The 19236-nt window shown below is 46.0% G+C and overlaps 1 protein-coding gene and 1 non-coding gene across 3 annotated transcripts in view; one reads left to right on the top strand and one right to left on the bottom strand.

The window, feature by feature from the left end:
* The window catches only part of LOC126295334 (alpha-mannosidase 2), a 923615-nt gene that overhangs the window by 380467 nt on the left and 523912 nt on the right, over window positions 1-19236 (top strand). The gene's annotated exons all lie outside the window — the stretch shown is intronic.
* Window positions 11048-11122, bottom strand: Trnat-ugu (transfer RNA threonine (anticodon UGU)). The gene has a single exon. It is a non-coding gene; the product is annotated as a tRNA-Thr (tRNA).

Genomic DNA, 19236 nt, shown 5'->3' with positions numbered 1-19236 from the left:
GAATACGTGAGGCAATACTGACTCTACGACTTATCTTAGAAGACAGATTAAGGAAAGGCATTTGTAGACTTAGAGAAAGCTTTTGACATTGTTGACTGGAATACTCTCTTTCAAATTCTGAAGGTGGCAGGGGTAAAATACAGGGAGCGAAAGGCTATTTACAATTTGTACAGAAACCAGATGGCAGTTATAAGAGTCGAGGGACATGAAAGGGAAGCAGTGGTTGGGGAGGAAGGGAGACAGGGTTGTAGCCTCTCCCCGATCTCATTCAATCTGTATACTGAGGAAGCAGTAAAGGAAACAAAAGAAAAATTCGGAGTAGGTATTAAAATCCAGGGAGAAGAAATAAAAACTTTGAGGTTCTCCGATGACGTAATTCTGTCAGAGACAGCAAAGGACTTGGAAGAGCAGTTGAATGGAATGGACAGTGTCTTGAAAGGAGGATATAAGATGAACATCAACAAAAGCAAAACGAGGATAATGGAATGTAGTCAAATTAAATCGGGTGATGCTGAGGCAATTAGATTAGGAAATGACACACATATAGCAGTAAAGGAGTTTTGCTATTTGGGGAGCAAAATAACTGATGATGGTCGAAGTAGAGAGGATATAAAATGTAGACTGGCAATGGCAAGGAAAGGGTTTCTGAAGAAGAGAAATTTGTTAACATCGAGTATAGATTTAAGTGTCAGGAAGTCGTTTCTGAAAGTATTAGTATGGAATGTAGCCATGTATGGATGTGAAACATGGGCGATAAATAGTTTGGACAGGAAGACAATAGAAGCTTTGGAAATGTGGTGCTACAGAAGAATGCTGAAGATTAGATGGGTAGATCACATAACTAGTGAGGAGGTATTGAATAGAATTGGGGAGAAGAGGAGTTTGTGGCACAACTTGACTAGAAGAAGGGATCGGTTGGTAGGACATGTTCTGAGGCACCAAGGGATCACCAATTTAACATTGGAGGGCAGCGTGGAGGATAAAAATCGTAGAGGGAGACCAAGAGATGAATACACTAAGCAGATTCAGAAGGATGTAGGCTGCAGTAGGTACTGGGAGATGAAGAAGCTTGCACAGGATAGAGTAGCTTGGAGAGCTGCATCAAACCAGTCTCAGAACTGAAGACCACCACCACAACAACAACAACAACTGGTTAAGCGACGTTTGCCCCCACGTTCACACACGATGTTACGCGAGAAGTGTCTCTACACTGACCTTCAAATCGTGTTAGAATGTTGGGAATGGAATACGGCAGGATACTCGGTAAGGTCTTCTTGTAAGTAAGATACAAGGATCAGAGGTCCCTGAAGGCCTTTCTGGGGTGGCTGCAGCGAAAAATGACGGCCTGCGAAGAGAACTCGATGTTTTTAAAGTAGAAAATAGAATCAACAAACGGAAAGATGACTTTCACACGGAATACAATCCAAGCAGGAGAGGAAGCACATGGTTGAAATGGCTCTGAGCACTATGGGACTTAACACCTGAGGTTATCAGTCCCATAGAACTCAGAACTACTTAAACCTAACTAACCCAAGGACATCACACACATCCATGCCCGAGGCAGGATTCGAACCTGCGACCGTAGCGGTCTCGCGGTTCCGGACTGTAGCGCCTAGAACCGCGAGACCACCGCGGCCGGCTTTTGAGTTACATACCGAATGGTAAGAGACATTGGAATCCTTAGGAAACGTCGACAGCAACATCGTCTGTGACCAGAATAGGCGAATCGTCAGTCGGTGACACAAGGACGGAATACCAGGCGTGTGACGATGTCGGTGTGTGTCCTGGTGACGTGCTGTGAATTTAAGGGGGTTCGGGAACGGTGCCTTGTATGCGCAAAAGAGAAAGGGAGCAAGTGCCGTTTCAGAAAAGGGAAAGTAGAAATAAAGGAAAAGAACTGGTCGCATGGGATTTGCAACTTTCACCTGCCGCTAATGCAGATGAGAGCAAAATTACGCCGTTAAAGAAGTGGGGAAGTTGAGGCGCGCAAAAAAAGAAATTACCGGCAGGAGAAAAGAAGCGGATGAGGGAAAAAGGCAGGTGGGAAAATGTGCAGGGTGAGGAAGTGGGGGTGAATATTTAACTGGCGGCAGTCGCAGAAGTTCGTTAAATGTGGCTGCCAGAGACAAGGAAACGGCCACACAGATGGCAGCAGAAACTACTGCGGCAATACTTGTCACACGTTTCTTGATCGCTGGGTAGTCTATCGTTCAATTCTTTTATCTTGCCGGTTCGCGCATGCCCGCCCAGACGCCGGAGATTGCTGCGTTGCCAGTTGCACGCGCCAAGAGAAGCAGCGCCATAGTACAGTATAGTTCGCAAACTTACGTTTAGGAGGGAGCGTGCAGTTTATGAAGTGAAGCCACCACGGCCGCATTAACCCTTTCGCTGCTACAGAGACGTGCTCCACGCATTCTGTCATCGGTGCACTTCTCGCCTGTGCACACACACGGTGTTTCGACTGCTTTGACACACTTTATCATTCGATTTCACAGAAACTATTTACCCAAAAATTTGATTTTTACACATCTTCTTGACTGATACCTCCCCCTGGCCCCTAAATGACTCAATTTTATTTCGCTGTTCAACGCAGTTATTGTGCAGCATTAGATGTAGTAAACCACTGCACGAAATTTTGAAGAGTTAGCAGAGGTAAACGTCCATAGCGTATACTTTCCGTACGGTCGATACTAGTTGCCACTAGAAATTTCAAAAAATTTCATTCAAACGAATAAAATTCATAAAGTAAGACACTTCGATATTTTTTTTAAATAAAGAAAATATTAATCACAGTACAAGGTTTGAACATCGAACCTACTGCTTGGCAGCTAAACACTTAAAACTTTTTCTTTTTTAAATCGCATTTGTTCGTTTTTGTTCGCTGTATCTGCTCGTGGCGGACGTCGAGAGACACCCATTTCAGTTCGTTGTTGATCCATGAATTAATTTATTTTATTACAGACGGCAGCTAGCCCTCTGACCGAACACACTGAGCTACCGTACCGGCTAACAATTTGGATGTATGATGACCATTACACTAACGCAGCTCATCATTGAATAGAAATCCTGGAGGATTTTGATTTTGTTTTAAAGTTGAGAAAATATTAGACACCGAAGAATATTTCAACTCAGAACCTTCCACTTAGCTGTCATACACTTCAACAATTACGCTAACGTAGCTCGTCGATCAATACCTCTGCCAGAGGGCTTTAAAAATATCACGCAAAATACCGACAAACACTGTTGGTATGGCTATGAATTGCTCACGCTTCATCGAAGTACAATAGGAAGTAAACAATTACCGCTGTTCTTTATTGCGAAAAAACGGTTCGTGAGAATGATGCAAACACCTTTCCTTGCTATCGCCTCAACTAGGAGGCGTATTGCTTGTTTGGTATGAAGAATGCTTTTCCAAACTTTCTATAAAAGAAAGTCTGCTATCAAGACATTGCTTTCGTTCAGTTACTGTATTTGTGACTGAACGTTTCTAAAACTGAAGCCACTCGTCCGTGCTCTGCTCTGCAGTGGAGCTCTGGCAACGTCGTTCTCTGTTCATTGGCTGACTGTGTTCTGTGACGTCAGATGCGCAGAATGAACCCAAACTCGGCCGGCGTCGTAAATGACGCGCACTTTAGCTGTTGTGATCGGCTGCATGTTGTATCGAACGAAGATGGCTGCTTCAGGTACCGATGTTCAGGGCAAACTGGCGTTATTAGCTGTTCATCGGTACAAGCCGGCCGGCCGAAGTCGCCATGCGGTTCTAGGTGCTACAGTCCGGAACCGCAATGCTGCTACGGTCGCAGGTTCGAATCCTGTCTCGGGTACGGATGTACGCAATGTCCTTAGGTTAGTTAGGTTTAAGTGGTTCTACGTTCCAGGGGACTGATGACGTCAGAGGTTGAGTCGCATAGTGCTCAGAACATTTAAACCATTTTTGTAAAAGGCAATGCATGTAAATACGATCTGAAAAGACGCTAGTCTTGGCTCATGCGTCGTCACATTGGTGTCCATTGTAAAGGACAAATTTGTCGTAGGATCTTCTCGGACCAAACTGCTTAGGTCATGGGTCCCGAATCGTACACACTACGTAATTTAACTTAAATGAACTTACACTACGGACAACGCTCACACCCATGCCCGAGCGACGTCTCGAACCTCCGACGAGGGGAGCCGCGCGAACCGTGGCAAGGCGCCGTTGACCGCGCGGCTACCCCGCATGGCCATTGCAAACGGCGCGGCGTATGTTAGAATAAACGGCAAAAAATTTAAACCGCGACGAGCAATACAGAGTAACACTTCGAGACGGACTTAAGTGCGTAGAACTGCACTCACATTGGCCGGCAAATTCCAGCCTTCCTCGGCGCGACGCTTATAACAGATTCAACAACAAAACTTTGTCTCGAACCCTGGCAGATAATCCAAAGAGATTGTGGTCGTATGTGAAGTATGTTAGCGGCAAGAAACAATCAATGCCTTCTCCGCGCGGTAGCAATGGAGATACTATCGAAGACATTGCTGCCAAACCAGAGTTACTAAACACAGCCTTCCGAAATGGCTTCACAAGAGAATGCGACTTAAACATTCCAGAATTCGTATCAAGAGCAGCTGCCAACATGAGTGACGTAGAAGTAAACATCCTCGGAGTAGTGATGCAACTTAAACGACTTAATAAAAGCAAGTCTTCTGGTCCACACTGTATACCACTTAGGTTCCTTTCGGAGTATGCTGATACATTAGCTCCATACTTAACAATCATATACAACCGTTCGCTCGACGAAAGATCCGTCCCCAAAGACTGGAAAGTTGCACAGGTCACACCAATATTCAAGAAAGGTAGCAGGAGTAATCCACTAAATTACAGGCCCATATCGTTAAAGCCGATATGCAGCAGGATTTTAGAACATATATTGTGTTCGAACATTATGAATTACCTCTAAGAACAGCGTCTGTTGACACACAATCAACACTGACTTAGAAAACATCGTTCTTGAGAAACACAACTAGCTCTTTATTCGCATAAAATTGTTGAGTGCTATTGAAAAGGGACTTCAAATAGATTCCGTATTTCTAGATTTCCAGAGGGCTTCTGAAACTCTACCTCACAAACGGTTTGTAGTAAAATTGCGTGCTTATGGAATATCGTCTCAGTTATGTGACTGGATTTGTGATTTCCTGGCAGAGAGGTCACAGTTCGTAGTAACTGACGGGAAGTCATCGAGTAAAACAGAAGTGTCTTCTGGCGTTGCCCAAGGTAGTGTTATAAGCCATTTACCGTTCCTTATCTATATAGAAGATTTGGGAGACAATTTCAGCACCCGCCTTCGGTTCTTTGCAGGCATCAGAAGATCAAAACAAATTGCAAAACGATTTAGAAAATATATCTGAATGGCAGTTGACCCCAAGTAACGAAAAGTATGAGGCCATTCACATGAGTGCTGAAAGAAACTCGTTAAACTTCGGTTATATGATACATGAGTCAAATCTAACGGCCGTAAATTCAACTAAATGCCTAGGTATTACAATTACGAACAACTTAAATTGGAATGAATACATAGGAAATGTTGTGGGGAAGGCTAACCAAAGAATGCGTTTTATCGGCAGGACACTTAGAAAATGTAACAGACCTACTAAGGAGACTGCCTACACTACGCTTGTCCGTCCTCTTTTAGAATACTGCTGCGCAGTGTGGGATCCTTACCAGATAGGACTGACGGAGTGCATCGAAAAAATTCAAAGAAAGGCAGCACGTTTTGTACTATCGCGAAACATGGGTGACAGTGTCTCAGAAATGATACAGGATTTGGGCTGGAAATCGTTAAAAGAAAGGCGTTTTTCGTTGCGACGGAATCTCACGAAATTCCAATCACCAACATTGTCCTCCGAATGCGAGAATAATTTGCTGACACCGACCTACATAGGGAGAAACTTTCACCACTATAAAATAAGGGTCCGCAGCTCCTGGTCGTGCGTTAGCGTTCTCGCTTCCCGCGCCCGGGTTCGATTCCCGGCGGGGTCGGCGATTTTCTCTGCGTCGTGATGACTGCGTCTTGTGTGCTGTCCTTAGGTTAGTTAGGTTTAAGTAGTTCTAAGTTCTAGACGACTGATGACCACAGAAGTCAAGTCCCAAAGTGCTCAGAGCCATTTGAACCATCTATCACCGCAACCCGACCGAAGGGTTCCTTTGTGAACAAACAGATGAACTCCCACACAGCATTAGACGAGAAATGGCCACCGTGTCCTGCAAACCTGGAAACCCTGCAGTGTCAGCGGTTCCACAGGGAGCACACCATTAATCGTGAAATGTTGGCAGTAGCTGGGTATGGAAGCACGCCTTCCCAACTGCGCAGTTGATCTGGACGGCAACTCCCTGCTAGAATTTCACACAGCCTGGTAAAGTCGCGGAATGTCTTCATAAACTGCACCCGCTCCGCCTTAGGGCAGACCGGCGAGGTACAGGGCGGTGAGGGGCTCCCGCGGGCGAGAGATCTCAATAAAGCGTGGTGCGCGTAAAACGTGCAGGGGAATTTGCACCTCGCCGTTATTAAGGCGACTGGAGAATGGGGGATGGCGGCTTATAAAGGAGCGGTGGAGAGTGGCTGTGCCCGAGCAGCCTCGCTCCACCGCCTTCATCCGACTGCATCCAGAGCCAGGACCAGGCGGATGTCTGGAGCATCGCTTATCACCTGCAGGCGGAAAGAGGGCTGCAGAAATTCACGGCGGGCTTCCAGCAGCGAATGCTGTATGTGCTGAACGGATGTAAAGTGTGTACGTAACCCGGCAATGATAGGACTTGCGTTTAATTACAGTCTGTCGTGTTACCCAACTGGAACACCTCAGGAGTAATGAGTAATCACGGAGAGGTAGTCTTCTTACAGTCGAACTGGCAGATTAAAACTGTGTGCCGGACCGAGACTCGAACTCGGGACCTTTGCCTTTCGCGGGCAAGTGCTCTGCCAACTGAGCTACCCAAGCACGACTCACGCCCGGTACTCACAGCTACACTTTTGCCAGTACCTCGTCTCCTACCTTCCAAACTTTACAGAAGCTCTTCTGCGAGACATGCAGAACTAGCACTCCTAAAAGAAAGGATACAGCGGAGACATGGCTTAGCCACAGCCTGGGGGATGTTTCCGGAATGAGATTTTCACTCTGCAGCGGAGTGTGCTCTGATATGAAACTTCCTGGCAAAGCTCCCGAGTTCGAGTCTCGGTTTGGCACTCAGTTTTAATCTGCCAGGAAGTTTCATATGAGCGCACATTCCGCTGCAGAATGAAAATCTCATTCTGTGAGCCATATGTTTGTGACTATTACAGCGCCATCTATCACAAAGCGAAAAAAGTGGTCTAACTAAAACATTCGTATTTCATTACGTACTAGACAAATATGTAGTAAAAAATGGGGGTTCATATTTAAAAAAAAGCTGTTGATATCAGATTGACCTATGGCAGCGCAATCTAGCGGGGCAATCATAGCGCCATCTGGTTTCCCCTTCAAGCTGGACAAGTTTCGTTCTTTGTAGTTTTATCCTTTTGATGTTTATTTCGTGACATATTTGGCCCGGTCACGATCAGTGGACCACCCTGTATAAAACGACCTAATGGATGACGTCGTAAGTTGGATAAGTCTATTGGCGAATCGTGCTGTTGCATACACAGAAATCGGAACGCTACAAAAATGTAACGAAATGCAGGAAGGGCTGCAAAGAAGCGATGTTGCATGTAGGCAGTGGCAATTGACTCTCGACAGAAACGGATTTAACGTAGGCAGAGAGAGAGACCATTTACTATATGCCTATACACAATTGCACAAGAATCTCTGGACGCAGTTACTTATGCGCATGGGGTGTCTGGAAGTGGAATGATCACATGAGACCAACCGCTAGTACGGCAGGTGCTACAAAGATATTCCATGGACACCAAGTGAAGAAACAGACTCGTTGGAAAAGCACTCTTCACTCTAGGATCCATAGCATTCGGAGGAGACATTTGGTGATTGGAATTTCGTGAGAAGATTCCGTCGCAACGAAAAACGCCTTTCTTTTAATAATGTCCAGCCCAAATCCTGTATCAGTCCTACCTGGTAAGGATCCCACACCGCGCAGCAGTATTCTAAAAGAGGACGGACAAGCGTAGTGTAGGCAGTCTCCTTAGTAGGTCTGTTACTTTTCTAAGTGTCCTGCCAATAAAACGCAGTCTTTGGTTAGCCTTCCCCACAACATTTTCTGTGTCTTCCTTCCGATATAAATAGTTCGTAATTGTCATTCGCAGGAATTTAGTTGAATTTACGGCGTTTAGACTTGATTCATTTATCGTATAACCGAATTCTAACGGGTTCCTTTTAGTACTCATGTGGATGACTTCACACTTTCCGTTATTTAGGGTCAACTGCCAATTTTCGCACCATTCAGATATGTTTACTTAATCGTTTAGCATTGTGGTTTGACCTTCTGATGACTGTCGATAAACGATACCGTAATCTGCAAACTAGACAGCTGCTCTGCTTGTCTCCCAAATAGTTTATATATATATATATATATATATATATATATATATATATATATATATATATATATATGCTGTTGCATACACAGAAATCGGAACGCTACAAAAATGTAACGAAATGCAGGAAGGGCTGCAAAGAATATATATATATATAAGGAACAGCAAAGGGCCTAAAACACAACCGTGGAGGACGCCAGGAATGAGCAGGGCGCATTCAACTGGCGCCTGCACAAATCAATATATTTCGTTTTTCTATACAGGTGAACGTTATAAACTATGTAATTAAAAGTATCCGCTCACCCCCAAAATCATACGTTTTTCATATTAGCTGCATTGTGCTGCCACCTACTGCCAGGTACTGCATATCAGCGACCTCAGTAGTCGTTAGACATCGTGAGAGAGCAGAATGGGGCGCTCAGCGGAATTCACGGACTTCGAACGTGGTCAGGTGATTGGGTGTCACTTGTGTCATACCTCTGTACGCGAGATTTCCACTCTCCTAAACATCCCTAGGTCCACTGTTTCCGATGTGGTAGTGAAGTGGAAACGTGGAGGGACACGTACAGCACAAAAACGTACAGGCAGACCTCGTCTGTTGACTGACAGAGATAGCTGACAGTTGAAGAGGGTCGTAATGTGTAATAGGCAGACGTCTAGCCGGCCCATCACACAGGAATTCCAAACTGCATCAGGATCCACTGCAAGTACTATGAAAGTTAGGCGGGACGTGAGAAAACTTTGATTTCACGGTCGAGCGACTGCTCATAAGCCACACATCACGCCGGTAAATGCCAAACGCTTCGCTTGGTGTAAGGAGTGTAAACATTGGACGATTGAACATTGCAAAAACGTTGTGTGGAGTGACGAATCACGGCACACAATGTGGCGATTCGATGGCAGGGTGTGGGTACGGCGAATGCCCGGTGAACGTCATCTGCCAGCGTGTGTAGTGCCAACAGTAAAATTCGCAGGCGGTGATGTTATGGTGTGGTCGTGTTTCTCATGGAGGGGGCTTGCACCCCTTGTTGTTTTGCATCGCACTATCACAGTATAGGCCTGCATTGATGTTTTAAGCACCTTCTTGCTCCCCACAATTGAAGAGCAATTCCGGGATGGCGATTGCATCTTACAACACGATCGAGTACCTGTTCATGATGCACGGCCTGTGGCGGAGTGGTTGGATGACAATAACATCTCTGTAATGCGCTGGCCTGCACAGAGTCCTGACCTGATTCGTATAGAACACCTGTGTGATGTTTTGGAACGCCGACCTCTCCTCGGTGCAGCACTCCGTGAAGAATGGGCTGCCATTCCCCAGGAAACCTTCCAGCACCTGACTGAACGTACGCCTGCGAGAGTGGAAGCTGTCATCAAGGCTAAGGGTGGGCCAACACTATAGTGATTCCAGATTTACCGATGAAGGGCGCCACGAACTTTTAAGTCAGTTTCAGCCAGATGTCCGGATACTTTTGATCACTTGGTGTAGGTACGTAGACACACTGTGAAAACTCATGGGATACCGGTATACACGAAATGGCGGTATTATAACGTACACAAGATATAAAATGGCCCTGGATTGGCGAAGCTGTCATTGGAACTCTAGGTGATTCATGTGAAAAGTTTCCGAAGTGATTATGGCCGCAAGACAGGAATAACGGACCTTTGACGCCGGTTGGTAGCTGGAGTTAGACGGATGGGACATGCCATTTCGGAAACCGCAAGGGAATTTAGTATTCCGAGATACACAGTGCCAAGAGTGTGCCGAGAATACCAAATTCAAGCATTACTTCTCACCAGAGAACGCAGTGGCCTACGGCATTCACCTAACGGCCGAGACCAGCGGCGTTTGTTTAGAAATGTCAGCTCAAAGAGACACTGCCTGAAATAAGCGCAGAAATCAGTTCGAGACGTACGCCAAACGTAGCTGTACGATGCGATCCATGTCGGGCGATGTGCGAGGCCAGATCTTCCTATCGTATCGTCGAGAAGATTCTTCAAACTATTCCCGAACAACTGTGGCCCGATGACGTGTTTGCGTACTTGAAATCCGTTCAAAGTGGTTCAAATGGCTCTGAGCACTATGGGACTGAACTAATGAGGTCATCAGTCCCCTGGATCTTAGAACTGCTTAAACCTAAGGACATCACACACTTCCATGCCCGAGGCAGGATTGGAACCTGCGACCGTAGCGGTCGCGCGGATCTAGACTGTAGCGCCTACAACCGGTCGGCCACCCTAGACGGCCTCGGTCCATGGCTTCGTGGTCTCTGCACCACACTCGAATCCTACCATCAGCTGGAATTGGCTCGTTCTTCCACTTGTATAGGGTCGAACCGATATGATCACGAGCCCAGGAGAAGCGCTGCAGGCGATTGTCGTGCTGTTAGCAGTCTCGTCAGTCGTCTGCTGCATAGCTCATTAGCGCCGAATTGCGTCGCGCCGTCCTAAGGACCTGCCACACGATATTAGGAAGCTAGAATTATATGTTAATTCATTCGTCTGCTGACGGGCGTTGATATTTATCAACGGGGACAGGCGGAAATGTGTGCCCCGACCGGGACTCGAACCCGGTACCTCCTGCTTACATGGCAGACGCTCTATCCATCTGAGCCACCGAGGGCACAGAGGATAGCAGGACTGCAGGGGTTTACCTCTGGCGCGCTTCCCGCGAGACCCACTTTCTCACCTTGTATGTCCACACACTGCATTCCTAGTGTCCCACCCCAACACACTCATTACACGTGGAAGACATTCTTACCAAGCCCCGTAAGAGTTCGCCGAATATGTGTGCACCCGCACAGAAGACGAAGGTCATGGCTGAGGAGAGGCACACATTTTTACCTGTTCCTGTTGATATATATCAACGACCGCCGGCAGCTGAAGGTATTAATGTAATTCTTATTTCGTTCTAGGCCGCTGCCGGTCATCAAAGGTGTCTGCTCTTTCTGTCCGAAAGAACAGACACCATATCCGTATAAATATATAGGTCCTTGTGAGGTTGCACACCTGCCAAAATACTTTGATCAGCATATTTGCATAAAAATCTTCTTTCGATAGTAAAATTAAGTAAATGATGATTATGTAGCAACCCGAATGTGACAATGTGTGAAATTGTCTGCATCTGGCTGTATGCCGACAGTTTGCAGCAGATAAAAATTACGAATATATTCGGCCTATTGGATTTCGACCGACACCAGCAGCAGTGTCACGATACGATAAACCGCAATCGCCATAGCCTACAATCCGACCTCTATCAAAGTAGGAAAGGGGATGGTACACATTTCTCCTCCTTACACGAGGCATGACAGCAATGTTTCACCAGGCAACGGCGGTCAACTGCTGTTTGTTGTTTTAGTTGAAAGCGCCCCCGTGCATGTACATACGTAACTGATTGGTGTCTAGAACAATTTTGTTTTTTTTATGCCCACGATGTCTACATTGTTCCCCTCAGGTAGAATTTCCACGTCTCATTAGTGACGTTGCAAAGCTGCTCCTTAATGAAATTAGAATTATATTAATACCTTCAGCTGCTGACGGGCGTTGATATACATCGACGGGGACAGCTGGAAATGTGTGCCCCGACCAGGAGTCGAACCCAGGATCTCATGCTGCCGTGGCAGACGCTGTATCCATCTGAGCCACCGAGGACACAGAGGATAGCGCGGCTGCAGGGACGTATCTCCGGCACGCCTCCCGCGAGACCCACATTCCCAGCTTACAGTCCACACACTACATTCCTAGTGTCCCACCGCAACACACTCACTACTCGTGGAAGACATTCTTACCAAGTCCTTCGGGTAATATGTGTGCACCCGCACAGAAGACGAAGGTCATGGCCGATATTGCCAGAGTGGTTCAAATGGCTCTGAGCACTATGGGAGAACTGCTGAGGTCATCAGTCCCCTAGAACTTAGAACTACTTAAACCTAACTAACCTAAGGACGTCACACACATCCATGCCCGAGGCACGATTCGAACCTGCGACCGTAGCGGTCGCTCGGTTCCAGACTGTAGCGCCTAGAACCGCTCGGCTACCCCGGCTGGCGATGTTGCCAGAAATATACTTTTATATGGATATGGTGTCTGTTCTTTCAGATATGTCTTCGACGAGTAACGAGTGTGTTGGGGTGGGACACTAGGAATGTAGTGTGTGGACATACAAGGTGAGGACGTGGGTCTTGTGGGAGGCGTGCCAGAGATACGACGCTGCAGTCGCACTGTCTTCTGTGTCCTCGGTGGCTCAGATGGATAGAGCGTCTGCCATGTAAGCAGGAGGTCCCATGTTCCAGTCCCGGTAGGAGCACACAGTTTCACATGTGCTTGTTGATATATACCGACGTCCGTCAGCTGCTGAAGGTTTTAATATGTAATTCTAATTTCGTTCTAGACGGCTCCAGGTCATCAATAGCTACTTCATGTCGACTTCCCTGTTTCTTCACTTTTGCAATTTCCAGCGAACTAGCAGTTGCAGCGTCAAGATAGCGCAGGGAAGCCATACGTTCCGATCTATGGTGGTCGCTCCAGTTGCGTCAGCATTTACCCTCACACGTCTGCCCCTACCGTAAAGACCAATCTCGTTGTTTAAGGTTTTTGTTCATCATTTTCGGCAGCTGTTTTTGGAGACTGCCGATGTGTGCTGTTTTTTCACATCGGAAATGTTGTTATTCCATTTAACACCGGCGTCTCACAGTGTAATCGGACTTCTTCTTTTGTGCCACATATACTAGCTTCAAACAATCAAAGAAAAAGACTGGTCCTGATAAAAGTTCAAAAAGTCCTCCAGACACTGCAAGTAAAACTACACGTCTGCCCCTACCGTAAAGACCAATCTCGTTGTTTAAGGTTTTTGTTCATCATTTTCGGCAGCTGTTTTTGGAGACTGCCGATGTGTGCTGTTTTTTCACATCGGAAATGTTGTTATTCCATTTAACACCGGCGTCTCACAGTGTAATCGGACTTCTTCTTTTGTGCCACATATACTAGCTTCAAACAATCAAAGAAAAATACTGGTCCTGATAAAAGTTCAAAAAGTCCTCCAGACACTGCAAGTAAAACTATGTTCTACTACTACAATTTCAAAACGACAACTTATTTACCGAAAATTGCCAAAAAAATATCATATAAAACAATATATCGTCACTCCTTATAGCCATCCGATGTCGACATATCGATATACATCGGAATAAAATGACCGCGCTTTATATCGCTGCCTATTGGAAAAATATCGATATGAACCTGGCAGATTAAAACTGTGTGGCGGACCGAGACTCGAACTCGGGACCTTTGCCTAAACTCGGGACCTTTACCTTACGCTGGCAATTGCTCTACCATCTGAGCCACCCAAGCACGACTCACGTTCCTTACTCACAGCGTTACTTCCGCGAGTTGGGAGAGCACTTGCCGCGAAAGGCAAAGCTCCCGAGTTTAGGCAAAGGTCCCAAGTTCGAGACTCGGTCCGGGACACAGTTTTAATCTGCCAGGAAGTTTCATATCAGCGCACACTCCGCTGCAGAGTGAAAATTTCATTCTAGATATATCGATATGTTGATAATTTATCAGCGGCTGTAATGGAAACCGGTACTGAGTAAAGTAGATGGAAGAAATATACAGGGTAAGTCACCTAACGTTACCGCTGGATATATTTCGTAAACAACATCAAATACTGACGAATCGATTCCACAGACCGAACGTGAGGAGAGGGGCTAGTGTAATTGGTTAATACAAACCATACAAAAATGCACGGAACTATGTTTTTAACACAAACATACTTTTTTTAAAATGGAACCACGTTAGTTTTGCTAGCACATCTGAACATATAAACAAATACGTAATCAGAGCCGTTTGTTGCATTGTAATATGTTAATTACATCCGGAGATATTGTAAACTAAAGTTGACGCTTGAGTGTATCGGAGAGCACTGCAACATACATCGCGTTTCTACACAATGATCTGCCAACGTTGCTCGAAAATGTCCCACTGGAAACGCGTCGACGTATGTGGTATCAGCGTGATGGTGCACCTGCACATTCCGCAATTAACACTAGGTTGGCCCTTGACACGATGTTCGACGGGCGTTTCATAGGACGTGGAGGACGCATAAATTGGCCAGCCCCTTCTCCTGATCTTACACCTCTGGACTTCTTTCTGTGGGGAACGTTAAAGGAGAATGTGTGCCGTGATGTGCCTACAACCCCAGAGGATATGAAACAACGTATTGTGGCAGCCTGCGGCGAAGAGATGTACTGCGGCGTGTACGACATTCATTACACCAGAGATTGCAATTGTGTGCAGCAAATGATGGCCACCACATTGAACATCTATTGGCCTGACATGTCGGGACCATTCCACTCCGTAATTGAAAACGGAAACCACGTGTGTACGTGTAGCTCACCCCTCATGGTAATGTACATGTGCGTCAGTGAAAAAGACCAATAAAAAGGTGGTAGCATGTGGACGTAATGTGCTGTTCCAGTCTCTTCTGCACCTAAGGTCCATCACCGTTCCCTTTGGATCCCTACGTAATTCGGTGCTCTCAGAAACACACGATCGAACAACGGAGGAGTGGTACTGAAGCGTCAACTTTAGGTTACAATATCTCCGGATGTAATTAACATTTCACAATGCAACAAACGGCTCTGATTACGTATTTGTTTATATGTTCAGATGTGATAACAAATCTAACGTGGTTCCATTTTAAAAAAAAGTATGTTTGTGTTTAAAACATACTTCCGTGCCTTTTTGTATGGTTTGTATTAAACAATTACACCAGCCCGTCTCCTCACGTTCGGTCTGTGGAATCGGTTCGTCAGTATTTGATGTGGTTTACGAAATATATCCAGCGGTAACGTTAGGTGACTCACCCTGTGTATAAAGGCTGTACATTTGTTATGTAGTTGTATACAATAGCTGGAAAGAAAAATTAATAAGTGCTTTGTCCGCGAAAGACGACAATCGTGTGCTTGTTACTGCCCGGCAGACAGTTTTAGTCTGTCAGGAAATTAATTCACTGCAAAGCGGAATGCTGAGTACTTCCTCCGCAGCCGACTAAGGAGGTGAGGCCACGACGTTCGCACCTCCCATTTACTTCTAACTTTGTACACTTTCTTTCAGTAGTCCATTAGGAGAACATAATGTCCAAGCAGTGATGCGTACTATTTAGGCGATTTCTGGAAAATCAGAAGAGAAGGTTCGCGCGTTCGTGATGTGCCGGTGCGTCGCAACCATGAGCTCGGGGTGGCGGCGTTGACCTTCTCATTTCTAGAAAAAAAATAAAAAATAAAAAAAAGAAAGAAGAGGAAGGTTAAGTCTCCCGGATGACGAATGAAGGCTTGTAATCAGGTTTTTCCTTACAAGACGTCGTTTATCTGGTATGTGTAAATATGCGTAGAAAGCGCGTAATGTTTTCCTGGAAATGTTTGCGTGCCGTGACTTGAGAAATCCCCTCTTACCTGCTAGCGGGTAAAGTACGGGGAACTGCTCTGCACCTGGACGCTTCGATCTGCAGCTTTCAAGGAGGAGGGACAGACTTGCAAAGCCCAAGTCAAAAATCTGTAAATAAAGTTGTAAGCAACACGGAAAACAGAAATTAAAACCGCATCTAATACAGTGAATCACTGCAGAAGTTGAAACGGCATCTAATACATTGAATCGCTGCAATTCTCCCACTTTACGCGATCATACTGTAATCCTTGGTGGAGACTTTAATCACACAACGATTAATCTGCAAAATTACGGTTGTGTTTGTGGTGAGTGTAATAAGACAGGTTAGCCGGCCGGAGTTGCCGAGCGGTTCTAGGCGCTTCAGTCTGGAACCGCGCGACTGCTACGGTCGCAGGTTCGAGTCCTGCCTCGGGCACGGATGCGTGTGATGTCCTTAGGTTAGTCAGGTTTGAGTAGTTCTAAGTTCTAGGGGACTGATGACCTCAGATGTTAAGTCCCATAGTGCTCAGAGCCATTTGAACCAATAAGACAGGTTAGGTCAGGTCTGAAACATTGCTGAAGCCCTTATCTGAAAGCTGCTTAGCAGTGCGGTCTGGGGCGCCTTGCCACGGTTCTCGCGGCTATCCCAGTCGGAGGTTCGATTCCTCCGTCGGGCGTGTGTGTGTGTGTGTGTGTGTGTGTGTGTGTGTGTGTGTGTGTGTGTGTGTGTTCTCCTTACCGTAAGTTAGTTTAAGTTAGATTAAGTAGTGTGTAAGCCTAGCGACCGATGACCTTAGCAGTTCTGTCCCATAGACACACACACCACAAATTTCCAATGCCCTTCTCTGAAAATAGTTAGTTTGGAACACCACTCACAATAGAAATATATTGAAATTTTCTTTTTAAAATTCAGTCTTCATCGCACCACCTATGTTACAAGAACGTAGGTGAGCGGTTTCGGTCATATCACATGACCATCATCAGACCTGTAATTTAATTCAGAAAGTAACAGAACCCTTACTAGACTGACATTAAAATATGACGAAATGCTTATAAGGATAAAATACAATAAGATTTCTTATACCCATAGCGTCCTTCGAAGATGGTAGTTGGAGCACTCTTCTCAGCTGGTGTCATCTCAACTGGTGCCACCAAGTGACGGCCATACGCTTAAATATGAACGTGCTCCGCCTACCTCTTCTCCCTCTACCTCACGTCAACCAGTGAGTGTAAAACGGATTCACATAATCGTCAAAACGTAAAAACAAAGTACAGTAATAACATGAAAATAATTATGTGTAAAATATCTCTTTACAACCATGGGACTACTTAAGTATTGTATAAAATATCAATTAAAATCTTTAAAATAACTGTACAGACGATGTATACTCAGCGTGCGCTCCATGGGCTGTAGGGAAATGGTGGCTGATCATCTCCGAAATGGCGCTTCGGCAGCTGCTAAAATGGATTCGCAATGTGCAGAGGTGCGACATCTTGCATGAAAACGATCCCACCCACACACCCACGCTGTCGGAGAGCTGGAATGACGTGGTTGTGCAAAAAAACACTGATAGCGCTTTCCAGTGACGGTACAGGTAACAGGAGCGGAAGCACCTGTCTCTTCCAAAAAAATATGGTCCTGTGACAAACGATGCCGTAAACGCGCACCACACAGTGACCTTTTCAGGATCAAGTGGTACTGGTTTGTCTGCGTGTGGATTTCCCGCTGCCCATATACGACAATTCTGCGTATTGACGTAACCTATCAGATGGAAGTGGGCGCCGTCTGTCCACAAAATCTTCCACGGCCAATCATTCTCCACTCCCGTGAGGAAGAAATTCTGAAGCAAAGATCTCTTGCTGGCAGGTCAACAGGAAGCAACGCGCCCACTTGCGAAATTTTGAATGCATAGCAAATGGCCCTGAGCACTATGGGACTCAACTTCTGAGGTCATCAGTCCCTTAGAACTCAGAACTACTTAAACCTAACTAATCTAAGGACATCACACACATCCATGCCCGAGGAAGGATTCGAACCTGCGTCCGTAGCGGTCGCGCGATTCCAGACTGAAGTGCCTAGAACCGCTCGGCCAGAACGGCCGGGAAAAGTTTAATTTTAACTATAACCACCGTGTATTACAACTCCCTACGTATCGCTCACATAGAGATCGTGAGGACAAGATGTAAATGATTACTGCACGCACACAAGAATTACAACAATTTTCGCACTCTGCATGGGTGAATGGAACGGAAAGAAACGCTAGTAACTGGTGCAATGGGACGTGCCCTCTTCCGTGCACCTCACTGTGCTTTACAGAGTATAGATGCAGATGTAGATGAAGAAAACAAAGCTTGTTGAGATTCTGAAAAATTTCTCTTCCTTCCGACAATTTGGATGCATAACGCAACACTTTCGTAAATAGCGGTGCTGAAAATTGGCGATGTACAGTAGAACGTGTTTGAAAAGCGTCTTCGCGAAAAGGAATTTCTCGTCCGTTGTCAATCAAATATGAAGAAGTTTGAATTCGCTTGATTCAGTTTTTGACTTGCGTGTGGAAATAAAAGTCGAGTAATATATCTCGTAACAATACAGAGCGGTAAACAGCCAAATAACATTGGAAATCCAATAAACGGTCATGCAGATATTCATGAAATAGTATGACAAGTGTCGAAAGAAATATAAATTGAAAAAAAAGTGAGCAGGATTCGATCCACCAATTACGAAGCTTGAACATCACCACGTGACCGCTGCCTTTGCAAGCTCACGGTCGAAAGGCACCGATACATCATCGACGCCTAAAACTTCCGATTTTATCGAAATCGAGTAAGTCGTACGACTCAATAACTAAACTCCTCCCGAACAGGCCGTGATGGCCGAACGGTACCGACCGGCCGCCGTGTCATCCTCAAACAACAGCCGTCACAGGTTGTGAATATGAAGGGGCATGTAGTGAGCGCACCGCTCTCCCGGCCGTATCTCAGTTTCCGAAACCGGAGCCGCTACTTCTCAGCCAAGTAGCTCCTCAGTTTTCCTCACAAGAGCTGAGTGCACCCCGCTTGCGAACAGCGCTCGGCAGACCGGATGGTCACCCATCCAGGTGCCAGCCCAGCCCGACAGCGCTTAACGTCGGTGATCTGACGGGAACCGGTGTTACCATTGCGGCAAGGACATTGGCCCGTAGACCCTACTGGACTACTGAAAATGTAGAAAGTTTGACGTAAATCCGTGAAGCGAACGTCGTGCCCTCCCTTTGTTGGTTGTGTGTGCGAGTTGTGGCTAATGACCGAACCGGAGGACTGACCGGTCTCTGGTGGT

Source organism: Schistocerca gregaria, chromosome 11 (assembly GCF_023897955.1).
Source record: "Schistocerca gregaria isolate iqSchGreg1 chromosome 11, iqSchGreg1.2, whole genome shotgun sequence".
In the NCBI taxonomy this organism is placed as follows: domain Eukaryota; kingdom Metazoa; phylum Arthropoda; class Insecta; order Orthoptera; family Acrididae; genus Schistocerca; species Schistocerca gregaria.
The sequence above is the reverse complement of the archived record's forward strand: the minus strand, read 5'-3'. Positions and strand labels throughout refer to the sequence as shown.